This window comes from Brienomyrus brachyistius, unplaced genomic scaffold, assembly GCF_023856365.1.
Source record: "Brienomyrus brachyistius isolate T26 unplaced genomic scaffold, BBRACH_0.4 scaffold40, whole genome shotgun sequence".
NCBI lineage: Eukaryota > Metazoa > Chordata > Actinopteri > Osteoglossiformes > Mormyridae > Brienomyrus > Brienomyrus brachyistius.
The window spans coordinates 325,362-345,205 of record NW_026042315.1 but is presented as its reverse complement, the minus strand read 5'-3'; the positions used below and the strand labels follow the sequence as shown (position 1 = coordinate 345,205).

General features: G+C 41.3%; 1 protein-coding gene across 2 annotated transcripts in view; it reads left to right on the top strand.

Moving 5' to 3' along the window:
* LOC125722577 (G-protein coupled receptor family C group 5 member B-like) overlaps window positions 1–19,844 on the top strand; it is a 392,822-nt gene that overhangs the window by 348,093 nt on the left and 24,885 nt on the right. The window contains exon 3 of one of the 2 annotated variants that reach the window (XM_048998746.1): window positions 19,008–19,039. The exons of the other annotated variant lie outside the window; for it this stretch is intronic. The gene's annotated coding sequence lies outside the window, so the exon portion shown is untranslated. Of the gene's footprint in view, window positions 1–19,007; window positions 19,040–19,844 lie in introns of those variants that run through there. 2 annotated transcript variants of the gene reach the window in all.

The window sequence follows — 19,844 nt, the reverse complement described above, 5'->3', positions numbered from 1 at the left end:
TCCCTGCCTCGTGCCCATTGATTCCGGGATAGGCTCCGGACCCCCTGCGACCCAATAGGATAAGCGGTTTGGAAAATGGATGGATGGATGGATGTTATTAACTGCACATTCTCCTAGAAACTAACAACGGTGCTCACTCAGGTATATTTATAATGGTCAGAAAGCTGATGTAAAGTCTGATATAGTGCTGAATGTGTTATTTTGTAGACAGTAATAGGTTTAATTAATTTTATATTCCATTACTGTAGAAAGCTATACTTGCTTACTTAAGGCATTTTGCGTTATTAATGTGTGATGTAAATGCAGGTAGTTTTATTACAGTCAACTTTTATTCACAGTGAGTAGCTTGTCATCATGAAGAGGAAGTGTGACAATCGTGAGGTTTTGGGCAACCACAGAAAAGCAGGAAAGTAAGTACAGACAGTGAGATAATTAGTGCCAGTCAGATGATAGACGTATACAGTATGTGAGTCAAAGGTTCTTCATATATTAATCATTCTCATTCAGGTAACAAATCCTTAGAAATCCATTCCTGAGCATCATGCCAAGAAGCACCACTTGTTTACTGATAACTGCTTTCATGTAAACTCTGCTGTGCTGAGAGTAAAGATGAAGAGGGAGAGACAGCAAGAGGCTGCTGACGGCAGAGAATGCAGGCGACATGGAGGGGAGTGAGAAAAGGAGCAAATATTGATGGTTAAGAGTGAATAATGACGTCACAGCAGCCTGATCCTGATGTTAGTTTAATATGCTTCTTAGTTTGGCCTGTGGTGTGTATTTCAGATACAGCATTTAATCAGGGAGACTGAGTGTGAGTCAATGACAGAGAGAGAGAGAGAGAGCAGACAGGCAGGTGAAGATGAAGGTGTATTAGGGAGGAGGGGGGAGGAGCTTGGACCTTCACCAAATCAGCCAAATGTAAATGTCACGTCTATCAAACAGGAGACCCTGCTTTCAGGAGAAATGGTTTAAAGATCACACTGGGCTCCCTTACAGCCCCCCCCTCGTCTTAAGGGGGGTTCTTTGTTTCTACTGTGCAAAATAATTTGTAACACAAATGTCTAAACTGGCATGAAAGACACATTCAGCTCTTGGAAAGACTGGCATGTGAAACTGGAAAAGGCACTGGGGAAATTCAGTGCACATAAAGACAGGCAGTGCCACAGATTAGCACTGATGACATGGATTCAGAAGGTCAATCCTGTTAATATTCAACCTTCAGATGAGCTGGAAAGAGCAGCAGCAAGTGAGGAAAAGTCTTCTGAAGTTAAGTACTTGGCACGGCAAGGCCTGGCTTTTCGAGGTGTTGGTAAGGAGAGTGGGAATTTCAAGCAGCTTCTAATGCAAACAGCAGAGGGCGATGCAGAGCTGACCATGTGGCTGAAAGGTCACTGATTTCACCAGTGCTGTTTAACTGTAACGCCTGTTCCTGGGTTGCCCTCAGTCCTTGTTATTGGTTATGATTCTCACTGTCCTGCACTGTGTCTTGTTAGCTGTATATTTAAGTGCCTGTTCTGCTTCTGTTCTTTGATGGTTCATTATAGCTGTATGTTGTATGTATGTATATAGTTCTCTAGTTGTGTTTATTCCATCATTTAGTTAATTCCTGGTCATTTGCTGTTTATTTTGAATCCATGCTGATCCTTTTGGTTTTGATGTGTGTGTTGTAATAAACCATTTGTGTTGTCTGAGCTGCCAGTGGATTGTCACCATTTTTCCACCCGTGTCATGCACTGCCGCAACCAGAAGAGGGCAGAAGATATGGCACAAAAACAAAGGAAGAAGCCTAACTTTAAAAAGAACAAAAAACATCAAGACTCATCCAGCATGGGGTGGTGGGTTAAGGAATAACACAAACAATCAAAGAATAAGCAAACAAATGAGAGAAAAGATGCAGAGATGACTGAGAAGCAGGGGATGACTGGAGAAGAGACGACAGGACCAGAAGACAGGAGGGATACAGGGAGAGCGGAGAAGACAGTATAACTGAAGAATGGGAGAAGAGGAGAGACCGCAGAGGAAGGAGAACATAGATGACTGGAGGGGAGGGAATATAGGAGCAACAGAGAGAAGGAGGAAGGGCTGCGGAGGAGAAGACAGGATAAGACGGGAAAATGTGAGCAGAGAAGGACAAACACCCCCACTGCCCAGCAAAGTGCATTTGTAAGTAAACCACAATTTTAGCCTTGGGCTCAATATCTGGACTTGTCTCTGTGTAGCAACACATAGAATCCTCGACACTGGTTATGACTGTACTGTATTAGTCCTAAACCTGCCATTATAGTGTAAGGAGAAAAGATTTTTTTTTTTTAATAAATCATTTTAAAAAAAGGTAGAGCGATGTAGCCCCCGGAGAAGTCCCCCCCCCAAAGCCCTGTTTATTCCCTTCTACCAGATGAAACTCACAATGCACCCCCACACCACCTAACTTCTCTTCCACATGATGCACCTTATTTACCCTTTGAATCCTGTCAGAGATATTACCTGGTACCTTGGGCGGAGCTTAATTCTCCGCTTCTGACGTCATAAGAGGAAGTAGCGTGTCCTTGATTCTGATTGGTCGAGGGTTTATGCCCATATATGGTATCAATACATGCTTATGCCACGTTTTGCCGATAGGGGGCGATATGGTTTTGGGAGATTGCCGTTATGCCCATATATGGTATCAATACATGCTTATGCCACGTGTTGCCGATAGGGGGGTTTGGGAGATTAAACTTTAATAGAATAAAAATACATTACATGTATTTTATTAATGTGCTTTTTGTATTACGTTTTTAAAGAATAATAAAACATAGAGCAGGATGAAGGCAAGCTAGCGCATACACGTTCAGCGGGGGCGTCCGTCCGGCCGCGGGTTGTTAGTAAGCGCCGCGGCGTATTTTAAAAAGAAAGCACCCAAATGTTTTAAAAGAAGAAAGCACCAAAAGAAGGAAAACCCTTAGTGTTATTTTAAAAGAAAAAGCAGGGTGAATTTAAACAAACATGCCCGAAAGAAGCAGCAGAAGAGCAAATTTAAACAAGCGCAAGCGAAAACAATAAACGTACACCCCGTCGTTTTAAAAGAAGCGATCACTCATTACATTTAACCAACACGAAAGACTTTAGTTATATTTACCAGGTTGGAGAAAGCATGCAAGCGGCAAACTTTTAGAAGAAATAGGACGAAACGATCCCGGAGCACTGCCACATGCGCCTACTCTGTTTGAACAACGCGGGTCGGAATGGACGATCGCTAGTCCGGCGTTTGGCGCATGCGCACCCACGCCGACTCCCCTTTCAAAATGGCGACGCCGGCGGAGCGCCTGTTTTAGCAAATAAAACCCCTATAACCGTAATGTTTTTAAGGAATGAAGCACTTTTCTGCCAATGTGAATAATAAAGTAAAGCGGTCTGAGCATTTTCGACAGCAATAATCAGGAAATAACGCGGTTAATTCTTGTTTAAACGAATGCATGCTCTCACTCTCGTGTGGCGCACGCGCGTAGATCCACACAGCATTTCCTTTATTGAGCCAGCTCGCTGAGTGAAGCTGCTGTCAAATGGCTACCAGGGGAAATTGTTGTCGTGAGGCGAACCGTTGGCCTGGATTGTGAGAAGCATGTCGCCATTCTGGCAGAATGCACACCAATTCTATATTTTATATGCTTATTTGTAAATAGTGTAAAATAATCTATTTCTAATTTAAATAAAAGTCGATCTCTAACCCCCCGGATTGCTTAGCTACAATTAGCTAAATTTATCTACGTATGGTTAATCAAAAGGTATAACCAGAACTTGAAAAGATGTATGACAACACATGCTGATCTTTTATTTCAAATAAGCCTCTTTAACCTCATCGTTTTTAAGCAATGAAAGTCTTTTCGGCTAATGTTGTTATTTAAAATAAAACATCTTAAGCATCTCCACAACAAGAATCAGGGAATAACGCTGGAGATCCTTGTTAAAATAACTCCATGTCGCGCTTGTGCGTGCAGCCACGATATCCACACACCACTGTCTTTTATTGAAAACAGCTGAGGCAAGTCGTTTTCGGATCTGTAAAGTGTGTATACAATAAGTAAACGTGTGTAAAAGAAGTATAAAATGTGTTATAAAGCACATAGCCAACATTAATTAATAAAGAATTTAAGCATAATAGCCCAGACGTACCACGGCCTAAAGCCGGTAGAAAAAGAGCTATCCTACGGCCTACAAGAGAAAAGCATATGGCACCAAATTGGAATCAGTAGTCGTTAAAAGAATATGAATTTATCAATGCGACATTTTAAATACGTTTTAAGGCATAATAATTTTAAGGGGTCACCGGACGCGTCGAGCTTTTCTAGCTAGAGAGGAAAGAGAGTCGGGCAGTTTTGAATGGTAAAAGCAGTAGTTGTGTATTGTTAACGGTTTATTTTTTAACAAAATGTCCTATTTTATAACGGTAAAAACACAGCAATCCTGTTTTTAGGGGGGATTTATGCGCATTGCATGTCTAGACATGTCGATCAGCTAATGTCCGCGGCAGTGGGAAACGGGTCGTAGGCGCGAGAGCGATAAGCCTATGTGAAGGAAGCGTCAATTGACAAATTGTTGCAGAGTGCGTGTAACATCTCGTTTAACCGCTGGTCCCGAGTGTGACAAGCAGACAGACAGCATTCACGCCCCGGCAGAAAGCACATTAAGTCTATTTGTTAATCAGTTATATTATTTTATACTATTTACGAATAAATGTCTAATTGAAATAAAAGTCGATGTCTAACACCACAGCTCTGGGACTCTAGCATAGCCCCGGGCGCCCCGCTGCGGGCCTGTGGGGCTGGATGAAGTATCTAACTTCAATTGCTTAATCAGCAGGGTAAAGTGCCGTAACTTAAACGGGGGTATGACAAATTAGTATAAAGTTTTAAGCCAATAAGATTTAATTAATAAAATAATTTAGTTGTATTTTGTTAGTTTTATTTTCAATAAAACACACCCAGCGCATTATTAATTTAATAGATGCAGGAACTAGTGAGCGGTATTTAGATACGTACTTCAAAAACATTTAAAAAACTTTGTTAGACTAATACCTTAGTTATTTTAATAATTTAAGGGATAAAAACATTTGTCGTGTTTGTCAATGTGTTATTTTAAGTAAATGCGTTATTTTCCAACGCCAAAAGCCCTGTCATGTTTTAAGTGAGAAATGATATGGACTGGCAACTCTCTCTGGGGGGAGCAACCCCGGTTAGGTACTATTAAGCAGCATTTAGTGACATGCATCAAAACACATTTTTAGAAACTTTGAAAGAATAAAGTCTTAGTTATTTTAATAAATACGTTTTTCAGTAAATGTTTATTCACGCGCATGCACACAAACACCCACACACACCCCGGAGGTCGGGGGGCTTTAGAGTTTAACTTTAGGTTGCTGATCGCAATGTGTGACCAAACCCCAAAGCACCCTAACTTAGTCGTTTACTAACTTATCGCGAAAAACAGACAGAAATAGACTTGTAAATTCTAAAGAAAAGACATTAACTGTTTTTTGTTAATGTTTAAAGGTATACAAACTACAGTTGTATCGGACACGCACACAAAAACACTAAAAGAGTTTTGCTCAGTCAAAAAACAGCAAACATATATTGTTCACGCTTTTTATTAAAATGTATAAGGATTGTTTTGTTATAGGGAAATTTTAAATTAATATGAGTGGGATATAAGTCATTTAGGCAACAAGATTTGAGGAAGAACCTAAATAGTGGCTGGAAATGACCGACCAGGCAGGCAGAAGTTTGCTTTCCTTATCTCACAAGTCATGGAAGGGTGGGGTGGGGGGACACATAAGTGGGGGGTAGGAACTGTGGAATCAGGCAGGGGTGTAAGAATTTAGGATATAGTCTTGTTATTTTAAAGAAGGTGTACATGATTATTTAATTACTTTTAATAGGAACCAGTAAGATGCATTTAGCACCATGTTGCAAATACACATTAAAAACTTTAAAGAATAAGGTCATAGTTATTTTAATAAAGACATCCTACAAGGTGCCCACGGCCATAACTTATATAATCTACAAGCTTGATCCGAGATGCTTGCTGGAGTACAATGCTAAGCTGACATCGGTAACGGAGCTGCAGCCTGTTTGATAGTTAGTGAAACATAGTTCAAATTCAACAGTGTCAGCAGTCATCCACGATGCAGGGAGACTACAGATTGACTATAACGACCCCGTTTATCAGCTGGCATTATTTAATTTTTTTTTGACAGAATAAAGCCTTAGTTATTTTAATAAATATGTTTTTCAGTAAAAGTATACTCATGCTCATGTGCACAAACACACACACACACACACACACACACACACACACACCGGCGGTCAGGAGCTTTAGAGTTTAACTTTAGGTCTGTGAAAGTATAGGACTGCAATGTGTATACAGACCCCAAAGCACCCTAACTTAGTCGTTTACTAACTTATTGCGAAAAAACAGACAGAAATAGACTTGTAAATTTTAAAGAAAAGACATTAACTGTTTGTCTTAATGTTTAAAGGTATACAAACTACAGTTGTATCGGACACGCACACAAAAACACTAAAAGAGTTTTGCTCAGTCAAAAAAAAAAACACCAAACATATATTGTTCACGTTTTTTTATTAAAATGTATAAGGATTGTTTTGTTATAGCGAAATTTTTAATTAATATGAGTGTGATATAAGTCATTTAGGCAACAAGATTTGAGGAAGAACCTAAATAGCAGCTAGAAATGACCGACCAGGCAGGCAGAAGTGTGCTTTCCTTATCTCACAAGTCATGGAAGGCGGGGATGGGGGACACATAAGTGGGGGGTAGGAACTGTGGAATCAGGCAAGGGTGTAAGAATTTAGGATATAGTCTTGTTATTTTAAAGAAGGTGTACATGATTATTTTAATTGCATTTAATAGGAACCAGTAAGCTGCATTTAGCACCATGCTGCAAATACACATTAAAAACTTTAAAGAATAAGGTCTTAGTTATTTTAATAAAGACACCCTACAAGGTGCCCACGACCCCAGCTTATATAATCTACAAGCTTGATCTGAGATGCTTGCTGGAGTACAATGCTAAGTTGACAACGGTAACGGGGCTGCAGCCTGTTTGATAGTTAATGAAACACAGTTCAAATTCAACAGTGTCAGTAGTCATCCACTATGCAGGGAGACTACAGATTGACTATAACGACCCGTTTATCTGCTGTCATTATTTATTTATTTATTTTTGACAGAATAAAGCCTTAGTTATTTTAATAAATATGTTTTTTCAGTAAATGTGTATTCATGCTCATGTGCACAAACAGACACACACACACATCGGTGGTCAGGGGCTTTAGAGTTTAACTTTAGGTCTGTGAAAGTATAGGACCGCGATGTGGATACAGGCCCCAAAACACATTAACTTAGTCGTTCATGAGTCTTATTGTGAAAAACCACGCAAAATGGACATGTAAATTTTAAAGAAAAGACATTAACTGCTTTTGTTAATGTTTAAATGTATAAAAACTCTAGATGTAGTTGTTAAACAGTCAAACAAAAATGTGTTATTTTAAAGTAGTATAAAATATAACCTTAACTTTGGACGCAAAATGAACAACCTACAAACACAGACAGACACACACACACACACACACAGCAAAGCCCCAAGAATGCGCACAAGCACACAACCATAGGTGGGCTTTTAGAGTTTGCTCAATCAAAAAACATCAGACCCATATAGTTTACGTTTTTTATTAAAATGTGTAAGGATCGCTCTGTTAGAGCGCAATTTTAAATTAGTATGATTGTGATATAAGTCATTTAGGCAACAAGATTTGAGGAAGAACCTAAGTAGCGGCTACAAATGATCGACCAGGCAGACAGAAGTCTGCTTTTCTTATCTCGCAAGTCATGGAAGTGTAGGCGGGTGTAGGAACTGTGGAATCAGGCATAGTTATTTTAATAAAGACATCCTACAAGGTACACCACGGCCCAAGCTTATAGCGTCTACTATCATGATTTGAGAGGCTAGATGGAGTACCATGTTAAGTTGACAATGGTAACTGAGATGCAGCCTGCATGCAGGGAGACTAGAGAGTGACTATAGTACCCCATTTAACCGTTGGTCCTTATTTTTTAAGAATTTTGACAGAATAAAGCCTTAGTTATTTTAATAAATACGTTTTTTTCCAGTACATGGTTGTTCATACTCATGTGCACAAACACACACACACACCGGTGGCCAGGGGCTTTAGAGTTTAACTTTAGGTCAGTGAAAGTATAGGATCGTTATGTGTATTCAGACCCCAAAACATATTAACTTAGTCGTTCATGAGTCTTATTGTGAAAAACCGACAAAATAGACTTGTAAATTTTAAAGAAAAGACATTAACAGCTTTTGTTAATGTTGAAATGTATAAAAACTTTAGCTGCTTTTCTTAAATGGCCAGAAAAATTGGCTCAACACTATTAGTTTATATGAGGAGGGGGTGTTTGCAACAGTCACAATCCTAGCAGGCAAGCATAACATGCCAAAGAAACATCTCTTTCATTTATTTCAAAGCAGACACTTTGTGCAAAAGTTGTTTCCTCATTGCCCAAACGGCCACCAGAATTGGATGGTCCTTAAAGACCTTTCATAAGACTTGGAGGCCCTGTCCTGAGGTTTATCAAAGACCAGGTTCTTACACTACAGGAGACTGATGCTGTTTAAGTACTCGATGGGATGACCCCTGCAATGAAATTTGTAACATTTCAAGGTGTATATTTTAAAAGAATGAAGTGCCTGGCCAGTAAGAGAGGCATGGTATCGGATGGTGGAATGTCGAACAGGTTTGTTAGAGGGTTAGAGGAGGCAGAACTATGTTGATGTCCTGCTCAATGGCTTTGAATATGTCTGTCCAGAACTCAGATAATCGAGAGAGCAGAGCCAAAACATAGTTCTATCTGAACTGAACCTGAACTGTGTTTCATTAACTATCAAACAGGCTGCAGCCCCGTTACCGTTGTCAACTTAGCATTGTACTCCAGCAAGCATCTCAGATCAAGCTTGTAGATTATATAAGCTGGGGTCGTGGGCACCTTGTAGGGTGTCTTTATTAAAATAACTAAGACCTTATTCTTTAAAGTTTTTAATGTGTATTTGCAGCATGGTGCTAAATGCAGCTTACTGGTTCCTATTAAATGCAATTAAAATAATCATGTACACCTTCTTTAAAATAACAAGACTATATCCTAAATTCTTACACCCTTGCCTGATTCCACAGTTCCTACCCCCCACTTATGTGTCCCCCATCCCCGCCTTCCATGACTTGTGAGATAAGGAAAGCACACTTCTGCCTGCCTGGTCGGTCATTTCTAGCTGCTATTTAGGTTCTTCCTCAAATCTTGTTGCCTAAATGACTTATATCACACTCATATTAATTAAAAATTTCGCTATAACAAAACAATCCTTATACATTTTAATAAAAAAACGTGAACAATATATGTTTGGTGTTTTTTTTTTTGACTGAGCAAAACTCTTTTAGTGTTTTTGTGTGCGTGTCCGATACAACTGTAGTTTGTATACCTTTAAACATTAAGACAAACAGTTAATGTCTTTTCTTTAAAATTTACAAGTCTATTTCTGTCTGTTTTTTCGCAATAAGTTAGTAAACGACTAAGTTAGGGTGCTTTGGGGTCTGTATACACATTGCAGTCCTATACTTTCACAGACCTAAAGTTAAACTCTAAAGCTCCTGACCGCCGGTGTGTGTGTGTGTGTGTGTGTGTGTGTGTGTGTGTTTGTGCACATGAGCATGAGTATACTTTTACTGAAAAACATATTTATTAAAATAACTAAGGCTTTATTCTGTCAAAAAAAAATTAAATAATGCCAGCTGATAAACGGGGTCGTTATAGTCAATCTGTAGTCTCCCTGCATCGTGGATGACTGCTGACACTGTTGAATTTGAACTATGTTTCACTAACTATCAAACAGGCTGCAGCTCCGTTACCGATGTCAGCTTAGCATTGTACTCCAGCAAGCATCTCGGATCAAGCTTGTAGATTATATAAGTTATGGCCGTGGGCACCTTGTAGGATGTCTTTATTAAAATAACTATGACCTTATTCTTTAAAGTTTTTAATGTGTATTTGCAACATGGTGCTAAATGCATCTTACTGGTTCCTATTAAAAGTAATTAAATAATCATGTACACCTTCTTTAAAATAACAAGACTATATCCTAAATTCTTACACCCCTGCCTGATTCCACAGTTCCTACCCCCCACTTATGTGTCCCCCCACCCCACCCTTCCATGACTTGTGAGATAAGGAAAGCAAACTTCTGCCTGCCTGGTCGGTCATTTCCAGCCACTATTTAGGTTCTTCCTCAAATCTTGTTGCCTAAATGACTTATATCCCACTCATATTAATTTAAAATTTCCCTATAACAAAACAATCCTTATACATTTTAATAAAAAGCGTGAACAATATATGTTTGCTGTTTTTTGACTGAGCAAAACTCTTTTAGTGTTTTTGTGTGCGTGTCCGATACAACTGTAGTTTGTATACCTTTAAACATTAACAAAAAACAGTTAATGTCTTTTCTTTAGAATTTACAAGTCTATTTCTGTCTGTTTTTCGCGATAAGTTAGTAAACGACTAAGTTAGGGTGCTTTGGGGTTTGGTCACACATTGCGATCAGCAACCTAAAGTTAAACTCTAAAGCCCCCCGACCTCCGGGGTGTGTGTGGGTGTTTGTGTGCATGCGCGTGAATAAACATTTACTGAAAAACGTATTTATTAAAATAACTAAGACTTTATTCTTTCAAAGTTTCTAAAAATGTGTTTTGATGCATGTCACTAAATGCTGCTTAATAGTACCTAACCGGGGTTGCTCCCCCCAGAGAGAGTTGCCAGTCCATATCATTTCTCACTTAAAACATGACAGGGCTTTTGGCGTTGGAAAATAACGCATTTACTTAAAATAACACATTGACAAACACGACAAATGTTTTTATCCCTTAAATTATTAAAATAACTAAGGTATTAGTCTAACAAAGTTTTTTAAATGTTTTTGAAGTACGTATCTAAATACCGCTCACTAGTTCCTGCATCTATTAAATTAATAATGCGCTGGGTGTGTTTTATTGAAAATAAAACTAACAAAATACAACTAAATTATTTTATTAATTAAATCTTATTGGCTTAAAACTTTATACTAATTTGTCATACCCCCGTTTAAGTTACGGCACTTTACCCTGCTGATTAAGCAATTGAAGTTAGATACTTCATCCAGCCCCACAGGCCCGCAGCGGGGCGCCCGGGGCTATGCTAGAGTCCCAGAGCTGTGGTGTTAGACATCGACTTTTATTTCAATTAGACATTTATTCGTAAATAGTATAAAATAATATAACTGATTAACAAATAGACTTAATGTGCTTTCTGCCGGGGCGTGAATGCTGTCTGTCTGCTTGTCACACTCGGGACCAGCGGTTAAACGAGATGTTACACGCACTCTGCAACAATTTGTCAATTGACGCTTCCTTCACATAGGCTTATCGCTCTCGCGCCTACGACCCGTTTCCCACTGCCGCGGACATTAGCTGATCGACATGTCTAGACATGCAATGCGCATAAATCCCCCCTAAAAACAGGATTGCTGTGTTTTTACCGTTATAAAATAGGACATTTTGTTAAAAAATAAACCGTTAACAATACACAACTACTGCTTTTACCATTCAAAACTGCCCGACTCTCTTTCCTCTCTAGCTAGAAAAGCTCGACGCGTCCGGTGACCCCTTAAAATTATTATGCCTTAAAACGTATTTAAAATGTCGCATTGATAAATTCATATTCTTTTAACGACTACTGATTCCAATTTGGTGCCATATGCTTTTCTCTTGTAGGCCGTAGGATAGCTCTTTTTCTACCGGCTTTAGGCCGTGGTACGTCTGGGCTATTATGCTTAAATTCTTTATTAATTAATGTTGGCTATGTGCTTTATAACACATTTTATACTTCTTTTACACACGTTTACTTATTGTATACACACTTTACAGATCCGAAAACGACTTGCCTCAGCTGTTTTCAATAAAAGACAGTGGTGTGTGGATATCGTGGCTGCACGCACAAGCGCGACATGGAGTTATTTTAACAAGGATCTCCAGCGTTATTCCCTGATTCTTGTTGTGGAGATGCTTAAGATGTTTTATTTTAAATAACACATTAGCCGAAAAGAGTTTCATTGCTTAAAAACGATGAGGTTAAAGAGGCTTATTTGAAATAAAAGATCAGCATGTGTTGTCATACATCTTTTCAAGTTCTGGTTATACCTTTTGATTAACCATACGTAGATAAATTTAGCTAATTGTAGCTAAGCAATCCGGGGGGTTAGAGATCGACTTTTATTTAAATTAGAAATAGATTATTTTACACTATTTACAAATAAGCATATAAAATATAGAATTGGTGTGCATTCTGCCAGAATGGCGACATGCTTCTCACAATCCAGGCCAACGGTTCGCCTCACGACAACAATTTCCCCTGGTAGCCATTTGACAGCAGCTTCACGCAGCGAGCTCGCGAGCTGGCTCAATAAAGGAAATGCTGTGTGGATCTACGCGCGTGCGCCACACGAGAGTGAGAGCATGCATTCGTTTAAACAAGAATTAACCGCGTTATTTCCTGATTATTGCTGTCGAAAATGCTCAGACCGCTTTACTTTATTATTCACATTGGCAGAAAAGTGCTTCATTCCTTAAAAACATTACGGTTATAGGGGTTTTATTTGCTAAAACAGGCGCTCCGCCGGCGTCGCCATTTTGAAAGGGGAGTCGGCGTGGGTGCGCATGCGCCAAACGCCGGACTAGCGATCGTCCATTCCGACCCGCGTTGTTCAAACAGAGTAGGCGCATGTGGCAGTGCTCCGGGATCGTTTCGTCCTATTTCTTCTAAAAGTTTGCCGCTTGCATGCTTTCTCCAACCTGGTAAATATAACTAAAGTCTTTCGTGTTGGTTAAATGTAATGAGTGATCGCTTCTTTTAAAACGACGGGGTGTACGTTTATTGTTTTCGCTTGCGCTTGTTTAAATTTGCTCTTCTGCTGCTTCTTTCGGGCATGTTTGTTTAAATTCACCCTGCTTTTTCTTTTAAAATAACACTAAGGGTTTTCCTTCTTTTGGTGCTTTCTTCTTTTAAAACATTTGGGTGCTTTCTTTTTAAAATACGCCGCGGCGCTTACTAACAACCCGCGGCCGGACGGACGCCCCCGCTGAACGTGTATGCGCTAGCTTGCCTTCATCCTGCTCTATGTTTTATTATTCTTTAAAAACGTAATACAAAAAGCACATTAATAAAATACATGTAATGTATTTTTATTCTATTAAAGTTTAATCTCCCAAACCCCCCTATCGGCAACACGTGGCATAAGCATGTATTGATACCATATATGGGCATAACGGCAATCTCCCAAAACCATATCGCCCCCTATCGGCAAAACGTGGCATAAGCATGTATTGATACCATATATGGGCATAAACCCTCGACCAATCAGAATCAAGGACACGCTACTTCCTCTTATGACGTCAGAAGCGGAGAATTAAGCTCCGCCCAAGGTACCAGGTAATATCTCTCCTGTCTATTATTGAGCGTTTTTCTATCCATTTGACTATCAGCTTATTACACTGTATGTACATTAGTCAGCCACATATGCTGTATGGCTTTGTTTTCCGGACAGTCTGGGCTACTCAGATGTGTCATAATTCGATGTGTAAATGCTGACAGTCTTGATGTCATCCTTCTTATCAGGAAAAACTACTTCTGCATATAGATATTTCTCAATTTTTAGTCTCATCTAATATAAAAATTGGCAGGTAGTACAAATAGAATCTTATAAATGCTGAGATTAGAGTATCTGCAATGCAGGGGTTTCATTGGGGACCTTTCTATGGCTTAGTACTGTGAAGGAGTACATGGTTAGTGCCAGGCGCAAATGAATATCTTTGATTTTGCATTCATTTGGTAACTTGTTGAAGTTGTCTGATAGTCAGTAATACATGGTTTAATTAATATGATTCTTTATTTACTACTTTATAACATCTGAAAGAATCTTAAATAGAAAAGCTTATTTTAGTTTATGGTCCACTGGATAAACACAGATATTACAGACGGTTTTAGAGTCTAATGCTGAATGTTGTTTGCTATCATTTTTCTGCCTGCATATGCTGTGATTGGTGCAGTGAAATTTGAGAATGTGTTTGTGGTCAGTATCATAGCCTCAGACAACAAACCAACGCTGTAGCACGTCACTGTTTTTACATGTGGGAGGGGTTCCAGTTACATAATGGGCTCATTATAATTCAACTGTTTTGACGGAGCTCGACAAACCTAAAAAATAAATGCTGGTGTTATCAAAAACTGTCATACAGCTATATTATAGCTATATTCCAGATTTATTACAGCCAAACACATCTCGGAGCTCCGAGGAACCTCCTTCTCCTTATATTTCCCTCCATCCCACTCTTCTCATCCCTCCATCCCTCAAATACTGTGTAATGATGATATGTGTGTGTGGAGGGTGAGGGATGGGCGTGGAAGGTAATAGTTAATTAAGTGGCCACACCTGGGTTGTGAGGGATCTGGGGTTAAGAGAGGGAGTGGGAGGCGCGTTAGGGAGATTTCGTCTGGTAGGCACCGTACGCGTTGGGTCCCGGGGGGAGGTGCCGTTCGCATGCCGTTTAGGGCTGCCGGCGGTGAAGCCAGAGAGTGGGCGGTAGGGACAGTTCCCGGTGCGGTAGGGCGAGGACAGTCAGGACAGTGGGGGTAGGAGGCTATGACCACTGCTTAGACAGGGTGGTTGATAGATGGGAGTAGCGGCACCCTCATAGGGACGGATTGGCGGTGGGGGGGGGTGGGATTCCCTTTCCGTGGGACGTTCTAGGTGACGGACCGGTGTGATTGTTCCTTCCCCGGGGGAGGGTCCTGATCCCTGGGGGGGAAGGGGTGTTCTGTTTTAACTATGTCTTTATTGTATGTGTGTTCTGTGTGTTTTAAATACGCAGTATAACCGCTTAGGGTCGGGACAGGACTATATACAGTAGGCGGTTCTGGTCCCGTAACGCTTGCATGTGCACGACGTGTGGGGATTACTGTGCATTGCAGTGCTATTGGTGTGCCGTGCCCTAATAGGGATGTTGTGTGGTGCGGGATTTACTGTGTGGTAGCGTGGGTTAATAACACACGCTTAAAAAGGGGTGGTGTGCTACGGGGAGAAAGCGGGACCGAACTCTTTGTGAATCCAGATCCGACCCGACGGGTCGCTGCATGAATTGTACTGAATAAAAGTATCTTTGTAATTGTAGCTGCAGTCTGGTGGTGATCTGTTCTCCGTTTACAGCCTCTGACGCTAGTTTGGGTTCGTTACACTATTGGCAGCGGTGGGATCATTTCTTTCCTTTATGGTTTTCCCGTTTAGAAACCTAGAATTAGCTTTAACATGTCGGAGGCGGAGGATAGTGTACAATCTCCTAATTATGAGGGCGCTGATTGTCCTGTTACGTCTAGAGAGTGTTTTCTCAATCTCCCGGTGGCCCCGCCTGCTCACCCAATATTTATACCGGAAACTTTTAATGGTGGGGCGTGAGTGGTCTGACTGGTCGGAATAATTTGATCTGGCGGCTGAGGTAAACAGGTGAGATGAGTCTCTGAAAATTAAGTTTATATCTTTGCTATTGTGTGGCCGTGCTAGGGAGATGCTAACTACATCAAAAACCAAATGAATAAAAAAAAAAAACGCGGAAAATAACGTTGAAATGAAAATATATTTTGACAACGATCGACGACCTGTAATATTTTTAACGATGTCGCTGCGATATCGCTATTTGTAAAAAAAAGAAAAAAAATAGTTACTGGAAAAGCTACAGCGTTTTAAAAGTATTTGCTCTACCGGTAACCTACTGAAAGAAATAAAGTTAGTAGCGTCGTTCATTTTAGTTAGCTACTCCACAACACTGGACATAAAAATAACTGAACAATGTTAACATTTTCATAATTTAAGCCCTCTCAACATAAGCACTTTAATGAGAATATTTGAAAAATTAACTGATAACATATCAGTTATCTATATTTTTTTAATTTACTTTGAAAACAGACTCAAATTAAGCCTATACGAAAAATTCAGAAGCCTATACAGTCTCAAATGAAGCCTGTTGCGTTTTTATACAATCGGTCTGGGATTCCGCTTAACGTCACGCCCGAAGCTCGCACTTTGATTGCAAGCGGGAAGAAACATAACTATTGTCACGTACACCGGCGGATGTCATCAATTAAGCCTGCATACGGGAGACTACAAAGGGACAGCACACGCAACGGGGGTTGCGAAGTATTGCCAATGTTTCATTTCTATATCGAGCGCTGGCTTGTCCAGTGTCATTCCCTCGTTCCTTACCTTGCCTGCCTTCCTTTCCCAGAGCAGCCCTCGTCCCTGAACCTCCCGTCCTGCCTTCCCTGCCAGCCCCAGGATCTCTCGTCTCCCCTTCCCTTCGTCTCCGTGTCCTGTGCCTGCCTGTTGGACTGGATCTCCCCGGCTACCGAATCTACCTTCTGTCCCCGACCATTCTTCTTGCCTGGCCCATTGAAAGCCTGTTACCTGCTCGATCTAATAAAGATCGCTCTGTTCCGCATTCCTGGGTCCGCGTTTCCCTGCCGAGGGTGTCCTAACAATTATGTCTCCAGTAATAATTTTCTGCTAATAGCATTAATTCTCTTATTTCGGTATCGGTGTACTGCATGTACATGTTATAACGCGTTTTTTTCTTTGATGGTGATGACTTATCAGTCATTATTATTGTTTTTGTCGTTTATTTAATCGTGTAGCAATACTGCCACTTGTCATATTATTAATTGCGTATTTATATAATATTAACCAATGACCAATCTCTGTATCTTACTAGCATCTTTTGCGCATTTGTCTTTGTATCAGCCGTAGCGGTCTGCAGGGGGAATCGCAGAAGCTGGAGTTTCTTAGAGCGCTGCATGGGTTTGGACAAACATTAGGTATTGGTAATATTACTGGACAAAAATATATCGTTATTGGTGTCCACCAAAGTTTCCAGCACTAGCTACAAGAAATGAGATTGAATGCATTTGCTCGTTTTTATTTGTATTTATTTTTTAAAAAGTTTCTTACATTATATCCGTGCTTTTTAAAGGTTATATCTCAATTTTTCAAAAGTAAACACGAAAAGGATGACACTTAATGCCCCCTCCTTCCCCCACCCTATTTAGAACGTTAGGCGTTCCATTACGTAAAAAATGCAGTACTACGTCATGATGCACCGCTTATAAATAATCTGTTTGATAAGGGAGAAGCAAACACAAACGATTCGTGAGTGCATCGTATGTGTTGTAAGAGCAAGTGAAGTTGAAAGACATTGACAGTGAAGGTAAGGCCTCCCCTTCAAAATGTATACTTCACTTAGATCAAAGGTCTTAAACTAAAAAAAACGCTGGGAGATGCTAAACTACCGACCGCAAAACATGCAGACTGGCGGGTGTCAATTGCGCTGGAATGACATTACATGGTTTTAATTTTTCTCTGATATCGGCCGGCCAGATACAGTCATTTCTTTGAGACCCCTGAATTTAAATAATAATTAATTTTTACAATGATGGTGACCTATATAATGTGCCGATTTGTTTGTGAAGTTGTTCAGCTGGTTGACCTGGCATTGATTACTGCTTTTTAAGAAAGTGCATGTAGTCTCACACTGTAGAAGTCCATTGCTCAGTTGTCAGCATGCTCAGTGTGTTGCCTGTGATGTGTCCTGCACAGCAGCAGGCTACATTGCGTTTAATGGACTAATACTTCTTCAACCCATTAAATGATTCCTTTCTCTCTCCCTGCCAGTGATGGCACCCTCTATCAATCTCTTCACCTTCCTCGTCCTGTCCCTGGTGGGGGGCAGCTCTTCATGGGACGAAGCTTCGCCTCGCTGATCCTGCTCCTGGTGGTACTGTGTCGCCTGCGGAAGATCACAGAGGCTGAGGAGCGCAGCGGGGTGGCGCCGCTACTCCTGCTGCTCGCTGCCATATTTGGGCTCTGTGGCCTCAGCCTGGGATACATCGCTGAGCACCAAGAGAGCCTCTGCTTCGCCCGGCGTGTCCTGAGGGGGGTGTTGCTTGCTGTCTGCAACACCTGCCTAGTGTTTCAGGGTCTGCGACTGTGCCGGTTGGGACAAGGTGCTCATAGCCCCAGCACAGGTCAACTGATGGGGCTGGCGGTGGCCTTGGCCGTGTTGGATCCGGAGTGGATCCTTCTAGCCACAATGTCCACGTGCCAGCCAGCCTGTGAATACCAGCCGCTGGACTTTGCGCTGGCCACCACGTATGTGCTGGTCCTGCTCCTAGCAGCACTGGTGGGGGCGGCCTGCAGTCTGTGGAGGCAGCAGCCACGGTGGAGGTGCAGGACCACGTGGCTGCTCATCACCTGCCTGGCCTCAGTCCTGCTGTGGGTGGCCTGGATCACCTTCTGCCTGTATGGCAACGCGGCGCTTGGCCTGTCCCCAACATGGGACAACCGGGTACAGGCAGTGGTGCTGCTGGCACAGGCATGGCTGCTCATACTGCTGCACGCTGCTCCTGAGCTCCACGCCACCTTACGGCCCCCGTCCCGCATGAGAGAGGCCAATTTAGAGGAGGGCCTTTCTCACCTGTAGTTTGGAGCAAACCGGGACTTCGTGTTCAGTGACAACAACTCAGGTATGGTACTTTGTTTTTGCTTCTTTGACCTACTCTGTGACTCTGTGTGTACTTGAGAGAGAGCATAGCCCTCGCTCTTTCCTCACATGGAGCCCCTACTGGAAGTCTGTGGAACAGCAGCATATAAACAAGGTCTATGGACCTTTCCCTGTAACTCAGATCTCACTTGAGCAGAGCTTAGGTACCATGGCTGCATGTGCCCCCCCCACAACAATCCCAATAAAAAATGTGAAGTATGACTACTGCACTGCTGAAGGATGTTTACATGATCAATATCTGTCTCTCTCCTGCAGGTGCCCTCCCCAGCCCCCAGGAAACATTACATATTAAATAAATTATATATATATATATATATATATATATATATATATATCATCTCTGGAAGTGGTGTGTTTTTTTACGGTTAAGAAGTTGAGAAACATTCAATGGTCATCATCATACCATATATCAGTAGCCCAGCCACTGGTCAGTTCCTTCACTCTACTGTTACAGACTTTCATGAAAACATTTTTTTAATGTGGGTGTTTTACCTGTGTGATATGCTTGCCTTTTGTACTTTATGAAGGACATAAAATATAATTAAATTTTTACATTATATTACTAATACAACAGGCGGCATGGTCCTGCAGTGGTTAGCACTGTTGCCTCACACCTCTGGGACCCGGGTTTGAGTCTCTGCCTGGGTCACGTGTGTGTGGAGTTTGCATGTTCTCCCCATGTCGTCGTGGGGTTTCCTCCGGGTACTCCGGTTTCCCCCCACAGCCCAAAAACATGCTGAGGCTAATTTGAATTGCTAAATTGCCCATAGGTGTGCATGTGTAAGAGTGAATGGTGTGTGAGTGTGCCCTGCGATAGGCTGGCCCCCCATCCTGGGTTGTTCCTTGCCTCGTGCCCATTGCTTCCGGGATAGGCTCCGGACCGCCCACGACCCAGTTGGATAAGCGGTTTGGAAAATGGATGGATGGATTACTCATACAAACACACACATCTGAAGGTTCTCAACTCTAGGTTTATATCAAACACATTAAAGCCAAACAAATGCAAAAAGTCCATGTATCGTTTGTCCTTGGGTTTTCCAGTCCAAAACGGAATCAGGAAAACTAAACAACAGCAGCGTTTTTTGGTTTTTC